The sequence below is a fragment of the Vanessa cardui genome, chromosome 14 (assembly GCF_905220365.1).
Source record: "Vanessa cardui chromosome 14, ilVanCard2.1, whole genome shotgun sequence".
Lineage (NCBI taxonomy): Eukaryota > Metazoa > Arthropoda > Insecta > Lepidoptera > Nymphalidae > Vanessa > Vanessa cardui.
The window spans coordinates 4,292,442-4,315,192 of record NC_061136.1 but is presented as its reverse complement, the minus strand read 5'-3'; the positions used below and the strand labels follow the sequence as shown (position 1 = coordinate 4,315,192).

The following is a 22,751-nucleotide window of genomic DNA, read 5'->3' as shown; positions in this document are numbered from 1 at the left end:
TTTTAAGTAATAACTACAGATAGTTATGACAAAATCTTGGAATGAATATCTATAGCAATTTTGCCAGAAAGAAGCATTTATCAGGGAAAATATACTGGATTCGAAATTCAAAAAATTATCGAATGAGAAATAATATATTTGTAACGTTAATCTACCGAATCTATTATAATTAGACAACCGATAATCGGTTCTATTAATCGATACGTAACATTCGACCGATTATGTGCAATTTCAATCATAAAGTCTCAAAACCGCGATATCTATTCTGACGTCATTACATGGAATATGAGATACTGAAATAGAGAGACTATTATAGACTATTATATTTATGGCTTTTGTCAAATATTACCTGTCATCAAAATATCGGATTTTAATTGAAAATATATCAATAGGTTATGATTTCATTTCTCACGTGTTTAAACATTAATAATGTTTTATTGATAATAGGAGGGAAAATTTAGAAAATTAATTTCGAGTGCCTGTCCACGATTGGTCTGATATGTGAATTAGAAATTATGTAATTATTACATACTAGAATGTTGACTCTACTGCTTGTAGTTGACCATAATCATGTCAGATATTTATTTATTTTTATTTTCGTTAAATATGCAGAATATTTTAAAAATAAAACATTTTATTCAATATTAACATTAATTCATCAAATATATACATATATGAACTAAAAATAGATACTGTATAAATCTTGACCGCGTGGAAAGGTGGCAAGAATGGTAGTAGCATTTTCCCGTTGAATCGCAATTCTGATCCTCTGGGCAAAAAACGAACCAGCCCTCCTGTTAACATACTTTAAATGAAGCTTATCGCACCACTACTCCAAGTGTTTCGACATCAAATGGGACAAAAAAATAATTTGACATAAAATATGAATACTGGGATCGGTTGATCGGAAAGATGACCAAACAAAATTTGCTTTAAAGTTCAGTTTTCTTTTATGTTCAATGACAAATCGTAACTCAATAGTCACATATTGAGTAATTGTGTATTCGAAACAACTATATTTTCGTAATTTTAAAGCCCCGATGGCAACAAAAAAATTAACACAAAACGACTAATAAAATGAATGTAAAAGCTATTATGTAGTTTGCAAAATGTACCAATTTTTGTAAAAAAAATGTATGTTCCTCTAACATTTTTCTGAATATAGAAACCAGACATAACGATCTAAAATAACAATTGAATACCCTTAATATCCTACGTGCCCTTTTTAGGATGAAAGACTTCGTTTATATTTCGTATATGAAAAAAGAAAACAAAAGAATAAAAATTACGAGAGGTTATTTTCCGATAATGATTGTACCTACTTATGGCTTTTAGTGATATGATTCGACAAGTGACTTTATGACAAGCAATCTTTATTGCTCACAATTATTTAGTTCATCCAAATAAAAAAGGTCTAGATGGCTCAGTGATTGTAACACATGGAACTGAATTAAAGGCTCTGGATTAAAATCCAGAAACGCATTAAATTTTTTTGTTTTTGTTTAATTTTGTTTGATACGTTAATGTTTGACTAAGTGTTCTTTTTGTATCCATCAACCCGCATTGGACCAGTATGGTGAAATAAGCTTCAATCTTACTTCAAAGGTGAGGATTCTCAATCCAACTATAGGACTATTATTGAACTTTATCAAAATTATTGACATGTGCTCTTTTTCCATTACATACAACGTGTGAGTCTTCTCTAAATAAATAAGATATAATAAATTTTATTAATATTAAAGTATCAAGATTGTCTATTCTTTGCAATATTTATATCTTAGAATAATATATACGTTTCTTAGTGTTGTTATATAGAAGTACGGGACGTTCGCTTCGGTTTCAATTGTTTTCTATTAAATCTATATATGTGTGAAATTAAACTAACGTATAAACAAACGAACAAGGAAGTTTCATTAGCGCAATTTGATTAATTCTCGCCTAATGTAAGTTATGAGGCTGTGGATTTTCGAGTGTGCATAATGTTATGCGAGCTTATATACACATTGTCTCAGTTTAAATTAAGCAATATTTATTTTAAATGTCGAAATTTAATTTTTAATTTGTTTTGTATCTTTTTTTAAATCGTTAGAGTATTCGAACTCATTGGTCTAGCGCACAGCTTATAATCTCGTATTATTCCGAGATTCTGTGTTCGTGATCAGCAAATAAGCCGTATTAACAGTTCTGTGCCTCGGATAGCACGTAAAGTGCTTCACTTTATAATTTTGCCATGTTGAATAATTTTGTTATATGCAACAGATAGTCATCTTATGGAGGAGCTGAGATGGCCCAGTGGTTAGAACGCGTTCATCTTAACCGATGATTGCGGGGTCAAACCAGGCAATCACCACCATCATAATTCATCTCGTGCTCGGCGTTGAAGGAAAACATCGTGAGGAAACCTGCGTGGGTCTAATTACATCGAAATTCTGCCACATGTGCATTCCACCAACCCGCATTGGAACAGCGTGGTGGAATATGTTCCAAGTCCTTCTCCTTTGGGAGAGGCGGCTTCAGCCCAACAGTTGGAAATTTACTGGCTGTTACTTTACTTTACAAGTCATCTTATGGTATACAATCGTCTATACACATCAATGCCGTAAGAAATATTAAAAATTCGTTAAAACACCAACGCGCAATCAATTTTGGAACATTACTGTTATTTATATCCCTTTTGCCTGTAGTTACACCGGCTTACTCATCTTTTATACCGGAACACAACAATACTGAGAATTGCTGTTTGCCGGTAGAAACGGAACGAAGCCCTACCATCGAGTAAATAAAAAAAACAATATGTTCCTGATACAGTAATGATTGCTGACTTTGTACTGTTTTTATGTGTGTACAAGAATAGTACAAGATCTCAGTTGCAAAATTTAAATGCCCTTCCTAATGGCCGCCTTAGATGAAATCAATCATCCCCATATAGTTTGACAAGGTTCCATCAGATCTCAATTTCGTTTCATTGTACGTCTATGTATTCCTACGTCAGATAAATATGAACACGACGTATTTAAATATACTATATTCTGTTGCAATATTTTTGTTTTATCACATATAGACGTATATGTATAACTATTGCACTCGACGCACGTTTTCGCTCGGATTGAAGCATCCTCCAATTTGACTCTCAGACAGACGATTGTCGGCTGTTTCGCGTTTCAAATGATTCTTTTACTCTGAAATTAATAATAATAGTGTATTTTTAATCATATTTAAAAGATATGTAAAATTAAAATATATTTGTATCTCATGTACGGTTTTATATTTTAGTCGAAAAGAAAAATAATAAAATTTGTTCTTACATATTTCGAATTCAAGAAAACTGAGATTTTCAATGAGACGTCTTTTTCGTATCGTCAAATAAATCTTTACAATTCCATAGAAGATATACTGACAAAAGATTCGCTAAAATGCAACTACGGAACTCATTTTGGAACAGAAACTGAGTGTTTTCGAACCGAGGAGATTAATGCAATGACTGATTAGTTATAAAGCTGCTATCGCCTTGATGTCGTTGCCGTAAATTTAGTACAATATTCTACAGTATTAACGGCCTCATTGGTCTCATGGCTAGATATAATTCCACAGATCTCAAGGTTTTCGAGGAACTATGGGTGGTTCTTTCATAGTTTTTCTTTTCAAATAAATATATTTACAATGCTGTTCTTTACAATATATGTATATCACAAAGGTCATTTACTTTTTGTCCCGAAAAAATAACCACACACCTGCAGTGTAAATTCGAAACATAGAGGCGAAGCCGCGGAATTAAACAAATTATTTTTATGCTTGAAGGCATTGGTCAGAATAATTGTTATGGACACGGTTGAAATAACTTGTTAGTAACATATTGTTAAAACAGGGTGTATACATTTTTTTTAAATTTGTTTGGTTAAATAGGGTATTGAATTGGTCGAAAAAAATTAAAATTATTAGAAATACTAAGAAGTATCTTGCTGATTTTTCAAGATTTAATTTAAATTCTAAACGTCCAAAACTTTACATTTAAAAGAATCTCATAAAATTACGATCAGAAAGGGTTTTTCAAAGCATAATTGAATAAAAGGTACTTTAATAATATTATGTTTTCGTTTAATTTCAACATAAGTTGTATAACACTCATCAGAATGTATCAGTTCGAATCTTTAATGTTCGTTCTATTGTCATTTAAAAATGAAACGAAAACATTTTAGAAATAACGACTGCAAGTATACGAATCCGATTTAGAATCAGTTATCCGATCGAAAAATCGGATCGGATTAACCCGACACACATCCGATTTTATGCCAGAGTCTATCCCAGTCGGATTATTTACTAATTGCTGGCTGTGTTTTGTATGAAAATGTTCTTTTATATATCGAATTGAATATGCTATGACATCGGTCTCGTTTGAAAAAAAAAATCCTCTTTGTATCATGTATTGCAGTATGATACAAAAACCGCTATTTGCTTCAAATAAAAATCTACTGTAAATTTATTAACAGTTCAGTACGGGTTATCCAATATTAACCCTATTTTTTTTTTTCAATTTAATGTTTAATATGCATTCAAAATTTTAATTAATTATTGTTAAAGTGCTTGCTTAAAAGTTATGATGCTCCGATGGTTACAAGGCGTGAATTTTAAGTGACGATTCTGATTTAACTTCCAGAGTTAGCGCTATTGAATTTATGTGCTTAATTTGTATTTATAATGTGGTAAAGGAAAACAATTTGAGGTAATCTTTACGCAATGGTTTATAATCTGCGACATGTATCAACCAAACCGCTTTGAAACAGTTCGGTGGACTAATAAAGTGGATGTCTTTGCCCAGTTGTGAGACATTAAGAAGCTGTTACTCTTGTGTGTATTTCAAATAGCATTAGTAGCAGTCTCTCATTCGTCTTTAGACTTATTGATTAATGAAAAAAAAAAAAATACTGTCACCATAGATCTACGTCACTGTACCGCATACGAAATGCGGACAAGTGGCCTGTAAATAGGGTATGCGGATTTGCTTTCCGCTCTTGATAAATGGTATCACGAATAGATCCCATTGAATTCAACACCTTCCTCAAATTGATTATTCCGACAGTTTAACTGCAGAGAAGTTTGACACTAATTACTCTGTAATCTCAGTCTTAGACGTCGAGTCGGTTCAGGAAACGTACTCTAAATTGAACTCGACTTCGGTTATGACTTTTGATATGGCAGTCCGTTGAATCGCGATAATAGTGTGACTAAGTCTTTAACAGTGACAATTTATGTCTAGATAATTTATATTTAGCGAATTATTAATTCGTACTGAATTGTGCAATGTTAATTTCATGAAGTTTTCATTTATTTTACTCGGTCTTTTATAGATTTTCACTAGTTGAAATGGCATTATCATTAGATGATTTAGTCCATGTTTGGTCATATTGAATCCTTGTATTCTTCAATACGGACCAAAACTACTACGCATTACCTTCCATAAGATGACACATTTGGTTTCCTAAAATTAAAAAAGGAAAAAACAATAATAGTTTGTTTTAGTATTAATAAATATATTAAATAAAGCATTGTATGTAACACAATACATTTTTATTTGTTTAGTTACTAAACGTTAAAGATTTGTATTGATACGTTCTTAAGTTTTGAAGGTGATTAAACTGTTACATTCATATGCATTAATGACGTAACGCCTTAAGTTCTATTTGCATTGTAAGACACTGTTTTTATTACAATACAAAGTTCATATATTTTAGATCGTATTTTCGCTTGTGTGTTTTCTTACCCTAAGTAAAAAAAAAATTGACGTGACGGATAAGACAGCTCATTGAGGAGCGTTCGTGATTGAAACGCGTTCCATATGCACGCTCCGATTCGCAGACCCTTTGTTTCACAAACTAAAAACTATCTTGTCTATACTGTGTAGCGTGATCTGTAATATATGGACCGACCGACGTTAAGCTTTGATTATAAAACAAAAGACAGATGGGACGCGTGAAAAATTATAGTGAAGTAACAAAGGCTTATACAAAATCATAAGTAAATCACAATATAGAAATATTAATAAATTCCTGATAAATTACATGTTCTAAGAATTAGAGTTCGTTAATTATCTGAGAACTATTGCGTATTTTATGTCATATTTAAATTATCAAACTAGCATTTGTCATTATCATCATCATGATTAGCTAGTTTTTTTCCACTTCTAGACGTAGACCTACCCCGAGGCGCGCCACTGATCCCGATCTTCAGCCCTTCTTATCCACGTTCTATCGGCCACCTGCCATACTATACCATCATTATCATAAACAAAATAAAATAATGAATGACATAATTACAATAATGTATTTGGAATAAAAATTATTATATATCTCAATGGTTGTTATTACCTACTTTATTAATTTTATTAGTTAGTTTATTATTTTTCATTCCATGAAATATAAGTAGAGTATATAATAATAGCGATTTCATTGCAGTTCGTAGAATATAATTAATTGTACATAAGAAATAAAATTAATTTAAACATGAAATTACATTCCCCGCCAGCCCGCAGTTTGCGGTACACTGACTGACAATACGAGCATAACACGAACTCGATGTTATAAAGTTACCTCATAAACTATTGTAAAATAACACATGCTAGTCTTAGTTGCAACATAATATATAATACTCATAAATCTTTGAATTAAAAACTTAACTACCTTAATGACTATAATAAATTACACGAACTTTGTATACGATTTAACAAAAGGTGAATTCGCGTACATTACCGTGTATAATCTTTTGTAACACGCTACGATTTTATTATTTAAGAAAAATAATGTTAAATATAAAAATGTTTTATCGTGACGTGGGTACATCACTAGAATAAATATCCTTACTTTTGTGTTCTTTAGACGTTTTAAATGCTCACGATTTATTTTATACGGTCAAAGTGAGCGTACATTCCATCTTACGAAATCTGATTCTTTACATTTAGGTCGTGTGATCAATCAACCTTAAGAGCGGGACCTGAGGTGTTTTCCAATTTCTTCAGCGGGGTGTATATCGTGTGTCGTGCCCCGCTATGGCTCGTCGTTATCTGCGTAGACACTAAATCATCCCTACATTGTTTACATTACACTGGCTCTTGTATAGTTTACGTCGTACCTACACAACCGCACTATTCATCATTTATATCAGAACAGCGAAAGTCTTGACGCAGAGTTTACTCCAATTTCAGTATCAGAATATTAGAGTCTGAGACAACATTAAGATACAACTACATAATGGATTATATTAATAAATTAATAGAAAGGCTTTTACACATCTGTTGAATAAAATGCCGCTCTTATAATGTTGAGTGGCTTTCTTGTATGAAATAGGTGGACGTACAAATGTAGCACCTGATGTTAAGTAGTCACTACTGTCGTATAAATTGGCGCTGTAAATATTATTAATAATTTCTTAGGTCTCCATTGCGCCGCCGAACTTGTGAACTAAGTAATTATGTCTCTTGTGCCTGTAGTTACACTGACTTGGAAGTGGAGTTTTTGCAATATATGCATTGAAATAAAATCTTGATTAATATATATTTTCAATTAATCGATTTTAATAAATAAATACTGGATAATATCACATGCATTACTCTGATCCCAGTGTAGGTAGCTAAAGCACTTGTGTTACGGCAAATCAGAAGTAACGATGGTACCACAAACACCCAGACCCAAGACAATATAGCAAACTAATGAACTTTTTCCATAACACGGCCGAAATCGAACCCGGGACCTCGGAATAGCATACACACTATTCGACCATGGCGGTCGTCACAAAATGATAGACTGGTCCTCGAAAGCTTTAACGCGGGAAGACGGGACAAAATAGCACGACGAAACTCCGTTACGGCTTCAAAACTGTCGCTATGTAGCACATTCAAACATTTTCTCGATTTTCTCTGGACATCATACTCAAATTGACCTCGACTTCGGTTATGACTTGATACGGCATTCAGTTGAATCGTGATGATAGTGTGACTAAGTCTTTAACAGTAACAATTTATGTCTAGATAATTAATATGTTGCGAATTATAAATTCCTACTAAATTTTTCAATATTCATTCATGAAGTTTTCCTTTATTTGAGATTTTACTCGGACTTTTATAGATTTTCACTAGTTAAAATGTCAATATCACATTAGATGATTTAGTCCATGTTTGGTCACATTGCATCATTTTATTCTTTAATATGGACTCAACCTACAACTAATTACCTTCCATAAAATGACACATTTGCTTTCCTAAAATTGATAACGAAAAGGAAAATGTAAAAAAGACCGACTACTTTTATAGATTTTCACTAGTTGAAATATCATTGCCGCATTGAAGCCCACGATTTAGTCCATGATAGGCGGCACATTGATCATTCATTTCGTTCTCTGAACATCATCGACACGAGAAGTGTTTTTTTTGGAAAATCACATTTATCTACGAGTAAGGTATCTCTAAATTACTTGACTTATATAGGTTTTGTAGATAACGTATTTCGATGTTTTGGTGCTACGTACATATATATGTGCCCAAAAAGTCTTTAAGCTAACTTCGAGTCGAGTCAAGTGCCTGTTAAGTGCTAAGGCGAAATATATTTAATATGTACACATTGCACCTGTTTTCAGAGCTCCGTCTCGTCCCTACTTCATGTGCAAACATTTCTAGGCACGTTCTTAGTTAACTGCTTTTAAATATAATACATATTCTTTAGTATATTGAACTAATGCTTTCGAAGCTAAATCATAAAGTAAAGTAACAGCCTGTAAATTTCCCACTGCTAGGCTAATGGCCTCTTCTCCCATTAAGGAGAGGGCTTGGAACATATTCCACCACGCTGTTCCAATGCGGGTTAGTGGAATGCACATATGGTAAAATTTCAATGAAATTAGACACATGCAGGTTTCATCACGATATTTTCCTTCACCGCCGAGCACGAGATGAATTATAAACACAAATTAAGCACATATGTATATATATAGTTTTGCTTGCCTGGGTTTGAACCCAAAATCATCGGTTTAGATGCACGTGTTCTAACCACTGGGCCATCTCGGCTCGCTAATAAAAGCTAATAAGCTAAATCATATTATGTATCATTTCAGTTGAAACAATTTTATTGACTTGATGTGTATTTGAAGTTAAAGTATTAAATTAAGAGTTGCAAAATTACTTACAAAATTTAAAACTTTAACTATTAACTGAAATTATATTCGTTTTTTATTATAGACGAAATTGCAAAATTTAAATATTATTACAATATAGGTAACTATTCTTTCGCTCTACTTTCTTTTTATTTTAAAAATAACGAGTGACCTGAGAATAATAAACTAAACTAGAAAGTAACTTAAGTAAAATAAAACTTTATCAAAAGCATTTTAACTTGAATAAATCCATTTCATTCCAAGCAAATGTCACACCTACGTAACCATAACACCCACATCCTTACAGAAATTGTATATGTATGTGTGAGTGTGACGTCTGTATAGACATGATGATACTTTAATCGCTTTAAATTTCCCAAGTCTAAAAAGCTGTGTCCGTTAACTTATAAAAGGGGCTCAATTCGAAAATTGAATTAAATTATCAGGCTAAGAAATGTTCTAGTAATACTGGTAGTAGGGGTTTATATCATCTCAACATTTATTCCACTCCAAACATCAACAATTTTGACCGTGGTTCGGCTTAAAGGATAATGGTTGCTGAGTATTTCTTTATTTTTTATGATGTAGGATAGCAGATGACCAAATTGCCATCTGATGGTGTTTAACATCGGCCATAGACAATGGTGCTGTAATAAATATCAACTAATCTTTTCATCGCCAATGCACCACCATATGTTTGTAGGGCGTTGGTGATATAAGAAATGGTTAAAATTTCCTTTAATGCTAATGTCGATGTCCTGATCGTAAATGGAAATTGACCCTAATTTGACTCAAATCGGATCGAACCCCTTGGCAATTATTTGTACGAATAAAGAATCAAAATATGCTTCTAGAAAAATGCACGTTCATATTCCATATTAAATTTAAAATGAAATGTGAAGTTTGCGGATAGCCATGAATGATTAAAAACTGGATCTGACATTTGTATAAGTTATTGGTTATCCAGACTGTAGCAATGTCATGATTTACGATTTCAACTTCGAAGGAACTTCTTGTCTGTGAATATCTTTGTTATTTATAAATGTATTATGTATTATTACATAATGTTGATTTCATAGCAATTGTGAATTATTGGTGATATGAGAGTGTGGCTAAAACATATTAATATAAATGAAATTTCCCATTGTTTACAAGAAAAGTTTTGTAAGTCATTTCAATACGTTGCTCCACTAGCCCATAATAATCCCGATTTTCATCTAACACGTGAATTTCCTCACGATTTTGTCCCTTACGGTCGAGCACGACATTAATTATAAACACATGAAACATTCGATTATTTCCTATCTCTTTCTAATTATCTATCTATCACTTTCTATCAGCCGAGATTCGTACTCTTTAACCATTTTGTATCAGAAAAAAATATATAGAAAGAAAAGGATTAATATATATTTGATCAAGACCAGAACTTGTAGATTATATCTATCCAAAAGGCAGCAGGCAAAGGCTATTCTCGTCTCACAACCGATATCTTCGTCCGTATGTTTCGTTTCAGCCGACCGTCCCTTATTTATAACCCAAGGGACCGCATCGTGAAACTTGTTACGCTACATTTGTCTCGAATCCTTAAGGCTTTTAGAGATGAGGATTTTTTTTTTTTCTATTAGTCTTTTTTCATCCGGAACATCACTTTAAATGACAAAAAAATTTCAACACACCTAAGCTTATGTCGTAAATCTACCCAAGAACTAATAAATTTGTAGTAGGATAATTATGTTGACAAAGAGTAACTACTGAGTTTCTTTCCGGTTCTTCTCGGTAGTATCTACTTTCCGAACCGGTGGTAGCTTCACTAAATTGTAGAATGACGAGTCAAAAGTGTTTGTAAAAGCGTACTTAAATAAAGTTTATTTTCATTTTATTTAAGAATATAATAATTATGTTAAGCATAACAGCTAGGCATTGCTGGTGTAAATAGTTGATTATATCTTTTATACTGCCTCTTTCGATTGACGTCTACCAACTTTCTTTTTTCATTAAACATGTAAGCGGACGGGAAAATAGGCCACCTAATTGTAAATGGTCACAACCGCCCATAGGCTTTAGCGCTTTAAGAAATATGAGCAATTCCTTACAATACGCCAATGCGCAACCAACCTTGGGAGTTATGATGTTATCATTGGCTCACTCACACTCCAGACCAAAAATTATCGACATTAAAAATTATCACGAAAAATATTAACGAATTAATAATTTAAATTCCTGCCCATAATAATTCAATTCGCTTATGCGTTTCGTAGTTTCATTTCCCAAATAGAATTAGAGCACCAAAGTTTAACCTAATTTATTGCATCAAAGCTGGCTGAAACTATACAATTTGTTCGCTTACTCAGAGTTTGTATTCGGTCGGATAAGCCTGTAATTGTGTGGACAATTACTAAACAATTTAATGTTTAATCTGTTATAAAGTTGCTCTTTTTATGAGTTGTCTAGCGAGGTCGAGTTTGATAACAGATATATTTAGCTTGAATCCTACTGTCAGAAAAACAGTAAGTAACAGTTTAGAAGTAAGGTTTCTTACACAGTTTTGTTGTCGATACAAAGAAGTGAAGCGCTTACTTAATCAATCTTTATCAATGAAATAATTTTAAAACTACGCTATTGACCTATTTATTGGAAGAGTTCTTTTTTTAAATCTCCAATCAATTAATTCCCCATGAATATGTTAGTGTATGTTTATAGTATAATTAGAATTGCTTCTAATATTAAGGTATACTATATTATATTCATTTACATTAAATATGGCTTAAATATTATTAAAATTAACAATTACGTTACCAAATTTTGTTCGAAAGTAAAAGTATAACATATTATTATTTATTATTACAGTTATCTCATACAGGATATATACCATGTTTTTTATTTTTATTCGATATTTCGACATTAACTACGAATGTCTTGTTCACGAGAACAAAGTAATGTAATAAGTGTATTGTTATATAATCTCAAGCTAAATATATATATCTGTATTACGTTGAAAGCTTGTTCAGCTTTGAGATGTATAAGAAAACACCATGAATTGTTATCGACGCCGTAGCTTCCGAACGGAATATAAACTATCCCATTTCCAAACTATCGCTTTGCAGGACTTTAGATGTTTAGCAGATAGACATTTGTACCGTATGTCCGAGGGCCTAAGGTTTATTACAGAGATGTTTTTGTCCTATAAAAAGCGGTTACGATCGCGCAAAAATAAACTTTCGTCGCATTGAAATAAAGTCCACTATTCGACGATTTGTTGTATTTGGATCGGTAGTTACAATTCAGCTTGCATAAACACTGTAAACGCTAAAACAGTACATTTGTTTTATTGAGAAATAAGAAAGCAAAGGGTGCATTTACCATTTATTTACTAACTAAGCTTTGAAATAAATAAGTCCGGTACATTTCACAAACGGAAATGTTTGTCCAATATACAATGCGTGTTATATTTCAACCTGGACAACATTTATATTGGAAAATACAATAGAAAATTAACAACGTGATTTTAACAATGTACATTTTCATTTTATAAAATGACTAGCTCTACCCGTGACGTCGTGCGCGTTTAAATTTAGCAAAAGTATTTAGTTCGAAGAGTTGATAATAAATTATGGATTCTGTAATGTTGTCTTAAATTTTCGCGATGATTACACATTTAAATAAAACTATTTATAACGGATGAATCGCGTATATGAATTAGGCAGACGGTCTGCCCGTGACCACGAACACTGCAAAGTGCTCGAAACGTCGGGATGTTTAAAAATAATTAATATACGCGATTCATCCGTTATAAATAGTTTTATTATGGATTCTGTATTAGGCAGCTTTTGTGTTATTAAGTCGTTGGTGGGAGGCGTGAAAGCAGTGTGGTATCACGCGCAGGGAAATCACAGCATGACATTAATATTATTTTATAAAATTTCTAAAATAAGAATAGTCTAAGTTGTTGCTTATTACATCACCTGTCTGCAAGTAATGGTTCTGTCAAAATTGGTTTCCGTTCCGTTCTCTGGAACGTATATGTATATGCATTTAGTAAAAAGTGGTTATTTCAATAGTACAAACAGACACTCCAATTTTATTATATGTATAGAAGATATGTAGGTTTTTAAATAGCATATGATAATTTTAGAACAATATTGAATTTAATTTCCCTACTACAACGAATTAAATTTAGTAAGTTTATTTGTATTGTTCACAGTGTCAAAAATGTTTCAAAAAGTACTTTTGCGCTAGTACGAGTTGTCCAGTGAGGGCCCTTTTTGTAATTGATAGTGACTTGAAGTTCAGTGTGCATATTTGTATCAACATATTTAACAAGTGAGGTTACATATAATCCTTTTAAAACAGCCAGTCCGTCAGTGTATGTTATTTTCTGGTAACAGTTTATCATTTGTAGAATTATTTTTGAAGAGAGTTTCCATCATCATGATGATGCATTGAATTCAGTACTATATGGAACGTCTTCGTCTAAATTGTCTCGTGAAAATGTTTTTTTATTCTATTTATGTTAATTAATTCTTAAACTTAAACTAGTGTTCATCCTATTCATCTTGTGAATCAATATTTTTATTAATTATGTAAAGACTTGCTGAAATAAACAATTTATAACTCCTTAAGCCAAAAGCTGATTCTCCAGATTACTTCCTGCAAATTGTCTTCTGTCCTTCCGCGGTATTGCAAAGCATGTCTATGACAAATTTCGACCAAATCGGTTCTGCGGCTTAAGAGTGAAGCGATGAAAGTAACTCTACTTTCGCATTTATAATATTAGTATATAAATTCAACTTGTATTTCTATTTTAAATATTTAATTATTCAGGCAAATTTCCTATGTATTGCAATGAAGCCCCTCACGATGATAGCTTTATCAAAATGGCCAAAATTTTCATCTCCATATTCAAAATGCACGCTAACAAAGTGTAATTACAGTCCTTTCACAATTCTAATGGACTCTTACATATACAATGTACATTACAAACATCAAGCCCGTATACTATACTTATACTTCCTACTTCTATGAAAAGGCCTTCTCTACTAAGTTTACTTAGTAATTAGGGACCCGTAACTGTTTCCTCTAATTATCTAAAAGTTTTATTGTAAAGGTAGACGGACGTGCAAATGTACTTGATGGTAAAGCCACCGGTGCCTATTGGGCCATACTAATATGATACCTGACTAAGGAGCTGAAGCTGAGCTGAGATGTCATGATCCTTGCTTGTTTTTACACTGGCTTACTCACCCTTCAAACTGAAACATAACGATACTAATTATTACAACTCGATGGTAGAATATTTGAATAGTCGATGGTACCATGTATATTCTATAGTTTCATTATTTCTGCTATAAATCATCCCCTTTGGCAAAGTTAGTTGCATTCTCAATTCTAATTAAGTGTTACTGCCAAAACTATGGTATCCCGTACATATTCCTCTATAACTTCTAATTTGACCGTAGTTATACATAAAGGATTAAGATGACCAAGTCTCAATTTTTGTTGTTATTCGATTCTGATCCCTCGGATGTTCTTATTCTACAATCCTTATACAAAATATTTGTATTTATAAATACTTGAAAAATATTATTGTAGTACTAATTAAAAATGGACAGACCCATCGAGATAGCTTGTTAAATCAAATCGAACGCTACTATATTCTTAATAAACAATAGGGTTACCTTTAAATAAAATAACATTTCGAAGTTTTCCATAAAACTCGAAACAATGTCATATAACAGTAGCGTAGCCGTATGTCATCCACAATATTTTAACAGGAACAATGTGTTTTCAATCCAATCGATCAATCATATTTGTTTTGACCTAATTTTGACATTTATCCGCTCGAATAACGAATTGCAATAGTAAATAAAACAACCGATGCTACCCATTTATGCGCTTCCATATTGCTGCGGCTGGTTGTCTGTCTTTCAAATTGGATTTGCCTTGACAGTTGCAACATAACAACAAATGTATGATAATTCCACTGGCCAACGAGATACGACAAATAGTTCCACTTGATCATTGAATATTCCCGTGTTTGTAACTTTGAGAATGCAATATCCGACTCAATGACAAATGTTCTCACTTAATCTAAACTCGACGCTATCACATACCTGGACTTTCAATTTAGCCTCCAAATGTTCCGTGAAACTATTCAATGAGATTATTAAAAAATTTTGACGCATTGAAATTCGTAATTTTCCTCCGAGCGTAATTTATTTCAACATTGTCCTACATTTCCTGATTAGAGGACATTTGTATTCTGAATGAAATGAGACCTAAATAGATTTAATTCAAGGGCTCTCTGTCTTCTGTCTTCATTGTCTTAAAATATGTCATGAGTTGGAACCTTTACCTGTTAAATTATCAAATATTATCTTATATCTTATTATTCCATTTGCATGAGTTCGTTTGAATTATGAAATTGAAGATATTTTGCTGTTTTACTTACTAAGCTGTGTTTGTATTCCGCTTCTTCTTCTTCGCAAGAGATAAACAGATGGAATGAAAGGAAAGATGAACTTTTTTTTGTAATTGAGAGTGATTTCTGTGATTGACTAATTTTATTAAAATCTGAAATATTACCTGTAATATTTCAATAGCAAAATTGCTTTGAATAAATTGTCTCTGGCTTTTAACTAGCTTGGTCATTTCATTAGTAGATTAACATTAAATATTTTAGATAACGTTTTAAATTCATTGATCATAGTACAGCTACGTATTTAAAACACTTTAAATATTTTCAACATTAATATGATATATTATCATTTGCAGTGCTTTCGTCTCAAGCTCTTGACATTTGTAGTTTTGGCTTACGTCCAAATCAAATTCAATTTCATACACAGGAAAGTAGTAAGAGTTATATTTGCAATGATTATGATCTCTCAATATCTTCGTTAGTTGTGTTGATAATTCGAAATATAAACCGCATAAATACAAAGTCAATCCAACCATAGATTTAATTACGTCAATGACATTAATTAACAAAGCTAATCAGAGCCTACTGAATATATTAAACGAGTCTGATTACATGTTACAAATTGAGCGCCCAATCAAAATGTATGTCAACAGAGAAACAATGACAGAAAAAAGGTCCCTCGTTAAGAATCTTCGCTAAATTTATTACTGTTATTTTGCTACAAAAAGTGATTATATTTATTAAATCCGTACGAATGTTCAAAATGTTATTACTAACAATGTTCGAGCAGAAATGTTACGGGCAATTCCATAGGATTAATGGCGATAGAATGTACGGTGATGTTAGAAGTACAACAATGCAAACCACGGATCGTAAAGTTTCAGGTAACCTTGTTACATGTAAACAATTAAAGTACAGTTACAGTAGATAAACTTGCATAATATCTGGAATAACAAAAATAACATGAAGTTAGCTTTTGAAATTCGTACTTGCTTGGCTTTCACCGATAAAGTGATTTGTCAAATTGTATTTGTAGATACACATTTTTCTGGTGAATGGCATTTCAATATAACAAACCCTAATTATTATTTCAATGTGAAAAAATAACTTTGACAAGTCCAAATAGCTGATACAATAGTTAAATAATAAGCATCAATTTGGTATACGCGTTTATATGGTTTTTGAATCATGTAATTTGTTATACACCAAAATATACTCACTTAACATTGGCCGAGAGGATTAATTCTATTTTTTTATTTAAATGATTTTTTGGCCTTATATTTGTTACCAAAAACTTGATTTTCAAATATGCTGTATGTCTTTAAACTCTTCCGGCAATTTTATTGTATACTCTACACTAATCGTTTCACGATTCTTTTTTTGCAAAAATAAACTGAGGAGTGCGTTACCTAAGAAAGCTGCTAAAGCACTACTTAAGACTTGTCTACATCACCTACAGAATCCCTTTTATCTGGAAAACTTCCAGAAAGTTCGAGAGTGTATCTAATTGCATTTAGTTGCTGACGTTGTGTTATTCTAACAAACTGTTCTTAACTTCAGCGATTGGAATCTTTTGACTGAAACTTCTACGGGATTTGTTTTTGTTTATTTATCAGATACTATCCTACACTTTTCTTCGTCAAGTCTTTGTTTACTCTTTAATCGATTTTTAATGAAATAGTAATGCCATGATTGGAGCGTCTATTTCATATTTAAGTTATGATGGCAATTATACTTTTGTTTAAGAAATCGTCTACTTATTCTATTGAGTCTGATAAAAACAAGTAAATTCATTTAGATCTTGCGGAAAAAAACACTGCTAGATTCAGAAAATGGAAAAAATATTTCTAAAAAAAAATTGTTTTTTTGCAATGAGTGATACTTGTTTTGAATTGTTAAATTCCTATCAAATCCAACTTCTTTTGCTATATGATAATTATCAAAGCCATCAAAACCTTTCTTTCGTTGGCCCTATAAGAATGCGTAAAAAAAAATCCTTTATAAATTTCGTACAGCGTGAGTGTATTAAAAACTTGTTAAGCGCTCCACAGTGTGGTTACTTAAATGTTAAAATTCTGAAGAAAAATAAATAGGTACGTTCCCCTGTGACATACTTCCAAAAACTTCAATATACAACCGAGTATCATAATATGCGGGACTGAAAAATTTATTCGTAGACCGCGAACATTATTCAAACTTAACGTTGTTGTCGTAATAGAATTTTTGATCAATCTTATATCTTGCAGAATTCTACACCTAAATTATAGATGTCTCTTAGTATTCTTGAGAAATTCCTTCAGTATCCTGGGTAGCGAAGTTTTTACTATTTCTCGTTATCTATAATAATATAATAAATGTGAAAGTAACTGTGTATGTCTGTCTGTCGCTCAAACTACCAAACCGCTGAACCGAAGTGTATGAAATTGGATATGAAGCAGACTTGACCTTTAAGGAAGAACAACGTCTACTCTTTTGGCTAACACATGAGAACCAACATCCCTAAAAGGCGAGCCAAGGCGAGGGCAACAACTAGTAAGCTCATTAAGCAATACATACAACCCGCTTACGGATTAAACAATAATCTATGAAACTCATTATGTCATACGTTTTACAACAACAACAACAGCCTGCAAATTCCCACTGCTGGGCTGAAGGCCTCCTCTCTCTTTGAGGAGAAGGTTTGGAACATATTCCACCAAGCTGTTCCAATGCAGGTTGGTGGAATACAGATGTGGTAGAATTTCTATGAAATTTGTCACATGCAGGTTTCCTCATGTTTTCCTTCACCGCTGAGCACGAGATGAATAAAGACAAATTAAGCATGAAACAGCGGTGCTTGCCTGGGTTTGAACCCACAATCATCGGTTAAGATGCACGCGTTCTAACCACTGGGCTATCTCGACTCTTACTGGGCCATCTCGACATTTTTTAGGTTTGGACTTTAAAATAGTTTTAAACTGTAGACACAATTGGAAATAAAAATATTCCAATTGATTTCGGAATAACTTAACACTTCTTGATCTAGTTTGTAATTCGAATGCACATTTATTATTATGTTTAAGTTAGTTTTCCATGACATATTTGATTATAATTTAATTCAAAAAACTTTCCGTTCGTTGCCAATATACATATTGATTGTCTTGTTTATGCACTATCCTTTTGTAATATTAAAGTGGATTGAGCAATTTCTTCTACATATAACCTTGTTTTCTTATATTTTAATACAATCGTCGGAATAATTCTTGTTTCGCGAAGAATTTTGTATTGTGTTACCGTATAGGATTCCTACGCTCATAGCTAACCTTATTATTATATCATCAAATAAAATTTCTTGCATATTTCTGTTTGTTATTTGGCAAACCTTTTTGTTATTCTTTGATTCGGGTACATTATGTATGTTTTCGTTTGATTTTATTATCGGTCTTTACTTTTTACTAGAAGTGGCCCTTTGGTGAATGCTTTTTCTGTAATTAGAATATATTTTGGTTCCTTATATTAATGCTCGGAAAAGAGATCTAACTGTAATCATATTTTCTAGGTCGAATTCGGATATTACGAACATTTGCACTCTTATGGGAAACTAGCCATATAATTGAGATCTCATGAATCAAATCAAATCAAATCCAAATAAACTTTATTCAAGTAGGCTTTTGCATGCACTTTTCAATCGTCATTTTACAGTGAACTGAAGCTGCTTTCTACCGTAAAGAACCGGCCAGAAACTCAGTAACTCAGTGTCAACATTTATATATATTTTTTATCATAATCCGATAAAATTACGTTTAATAAAAAATATATATTTAAATAACGATGACGCAAGAAAAACAACATCGGCTGCCATTTGGCTTTTCGCAAACAAATTAACGATTCCATCCTTTCTCTTATATCATTCACCCCAATGTCATTGATGGTCAGTAATAAATTCCCTGACTGAAGATATCGTAAAAGCGTCCAGTGAAAATAAATGTATTCGATAAAGTAAGACAACTTTTTTTCCAAACGCAGCTAATTGATTGTCGAGTTTGTAACTCCGAGTATTGCCTTCGTCTCTGGCGTTGATATATGTCAATAGCTGTACATGTGATTTCATACGCACAAAATTTGTCAAACTATACCTATACAACACATACTAGTTGTCATCCATCATTTTAACCCCTCGAGGGCGAGTTAATAAATGTGTTACACCGGAACTCAAAATATATACAAACCAAAATTTAATCTAAATTAGTTTAACAAGCGAGAAGGTAACAGATAGTTACTTTTGTATTTATAAATTAGTATTGACAAAGACTAAGGCAGTTTTTGTTTAATTATAACAACTATGAATCGAATTTATTTCTAACACGATATCATAAAACTAAAGGCAATGACATACAAGACTGTATCATGTGAAACACCTTAGTCAGCTTAATTATATTTATAGTCTGTATTCAATAAAATTTTATCTTTATTATCTAATAAACATTCTGATGATAAAAGTATTTTGACATTGATGATACTTTTAATGTGTTATTAAGAATCGGCGAATAGCTTGACTTATTACGTTATTTCCTCGAAGTTTATTTTCCTCTGGTCGTATCGTGTTTGTCTATGGCTGTTTTCATTTGACCTTGCCTTTTGTCACGTCACGAAAACATACAAATAAATTTCGTCTATGTTTTTGTTTTCTTTTATTTATCAAATAAATCAATCACTTACGTATTATTATCATTTTCAAAGTTTAGAGTAAATTGTTATTATTTATTTATACAAATTAGTACAATCGTATGGCTCGCTTTCTCTAACGTGAAGATAAAAAAAAATAATACTAAATTTATAACTAGTATTATAAATGCGTAAGTAACTTTGTCTGTTGATCTTTCATGGTTAACCAGTAATCATACCACTATACTGAAATTAATGAAATTTGGTATCAAGTAAGGCTGCACTTAAAGGATAGGCGATAGGATAAACAAGAGCAACGCCGCGGGCAACAACAAGTATAATATAGAGTTCTACATCATAATAAAATTAATAATCCTAAAAAAAAAAGATTTCTTTTTTTTTATGGTATAGGTTGGCGGACGAGCATATGGGCCACCTAATGGTAATGACGCTGTAAGAAATATTAACTATTCCTTACATCGTCAATGTGACATCAACCTTGGGAACTAAAATGTTATGTCCCTTGTGTCTGTAGTTACACTGGCTCACTCGCCCTTCAAACCGGAACACAACAATACTGAGTACTGTTATTTGACGGCAGAATAACTGATGAGTGAGTGGTACCTACCCAGACGGGCCTACACAAAGCCCTACCACCAAGAATTTTTCTTGTAACTAATCGTTTTTTTTACTATTGCAGGACATGGTTTTTAGACTGTGAATATCAATGAATACATACAACGTTACATATATATAATTTAGTTCTTTAATAAGTAGATCTTCTTGGCGCCTTGGTCGTACTTAAAGCAACATAGGCTTGATCTGCACTTTGATCCTAAATAGCTCATTGTATTGTTTACAGTACTACCCTGTATTTTGTGTACCGTGCAAGCCCAATATAGTATGATTTGCAACATTCTACGTGTATCGCGAAGGCTACCTTCTAAGCCAGACATTGTGTTTAATGTTAGTGTTTGTGCTATTAACCGTTGAGCAGTTCACTCGTCGGAAGCTCACCTGTACAATAGCTATGTCATGGTAGCACTTAAAATGGCCTTACCTAATTGAATGCGTTCACAAAGCATCTGTGCTGTTTGTGCATCCGTTAAAGCCTTCGCTTGTCGAGAGCCCACATTATGTGTAACAGTTATATAGTAGTATACTTGTTATAAAATATTCTTACAGAATTGTGTCTCTATACTGCCAATCGTTGAGGATTTCCTTCATCTGGAACCAATCCATAGTTATATCAAGAAACAGTTACGGAAAGCGATTTGAAATTACTAGTATAATTCTAATTATATCTGATAACGAAAACAATTTTATATTACTTATAGTATTTCAAGGGAATTATGTAACCAACAGCAAAACTCATACCCTGAATAATCTAAATACACGTTTGATATAACAAAAAATATCAAGTATTATATATTATAAGTAACATGAAGTAACACGTCAACAAAAAAGTTATATCGTCTCTGAACATATATTTATTTTTATCAGCCATCTACATTACGCGATACAGGCTATTTCCAAAGATTTATTGCAAAAAAAGAATTTATCTTTTGAAGCGATTGAAGCACTTTCCGTATTCAGCGCTCCGCAAACTTATCTCCTCTAAATTCATCTAAACTACATGAAATTTACAGTAGCAGCTACGCATAATGCTAAAGCGCTGCGACGCGCTGCAAAACATTCCTTTCATACATGAATATATACTAAAATATGTATTGACAAACAGCTGTTGCGATATCTACAGTTTTTGTTCGAAAATGTATACGGGCAAAGCAACAAAACTTTATCGTCGTACCGAAACACAGTATGCGTTTGCAACAAAACATTAATACTAGTAACCTTAATATCTTTTTATCTACAATTATACATACTCGTACAAATTCTGTTATGAAATTTTAGCAACACCAATTTATATCGACGAAACTCAGTCAATGAGTAAATGCATGCAGTTGGGTAAGCTAAACTTTTGGAAGTAAAATTAAAATAAATATAACTAGTGAAATGTGTTGTGTGTTATATAAATAGGTATTAAATTTATCTGTTTGTAGTGCACAATATAGTTGAGTTATCAGCAAATCTCAAGGAATACGTTAATTTTTACGATTTTTTATCTTCATACCTTCTTTATTTGAGTAAACTGTATTTGTATGTATAATCATAATTTGATATAATAGTTTGTATATACAAAGTGAACAAGTCCATATCAGATATTTGTGGTTAATCAAGAACCTTGAGTCTCAAACAATAAGGTTCATTATAATTCATTTCTTAATTACAACGTTTTGTTCCTTATGGCTCACAAGTTCTAGCTTTTGCATTATTAATAATAAGAGTCGGTTACCAACATTTTAATTAAACGCTATTTTAATTACAAACGTTTTACGTCCCTACTTCGTTTATAAAACGACTGTGATATCCTCTACGCCTTCAAATTATCTGCTATATACTCCAATGGATCCCCAACGGAAAGTTTTGAATGGTATATAATGATAGCAACTTCAAATCTGAGCATACAACACTGACATATCACGAGGATCAAAGA

At 32.2% G+C, this 22,751-nt stretch overlaps 1 protein-coding gene across 8 annotated transcripts in view; it reads left to right on the top strand.

Annotated features, from left to right (window-relative positions):
• Positions 1-22,751, top strand: part of LOC124535062 (peripheral plasma membrane protein CASK) — a 311,619-nt gene that overhangs the window by 245,527 nt on the left and 43,341 nt on the right. The gene's annotated exons all lie outside the window — the stretch shown is intronic.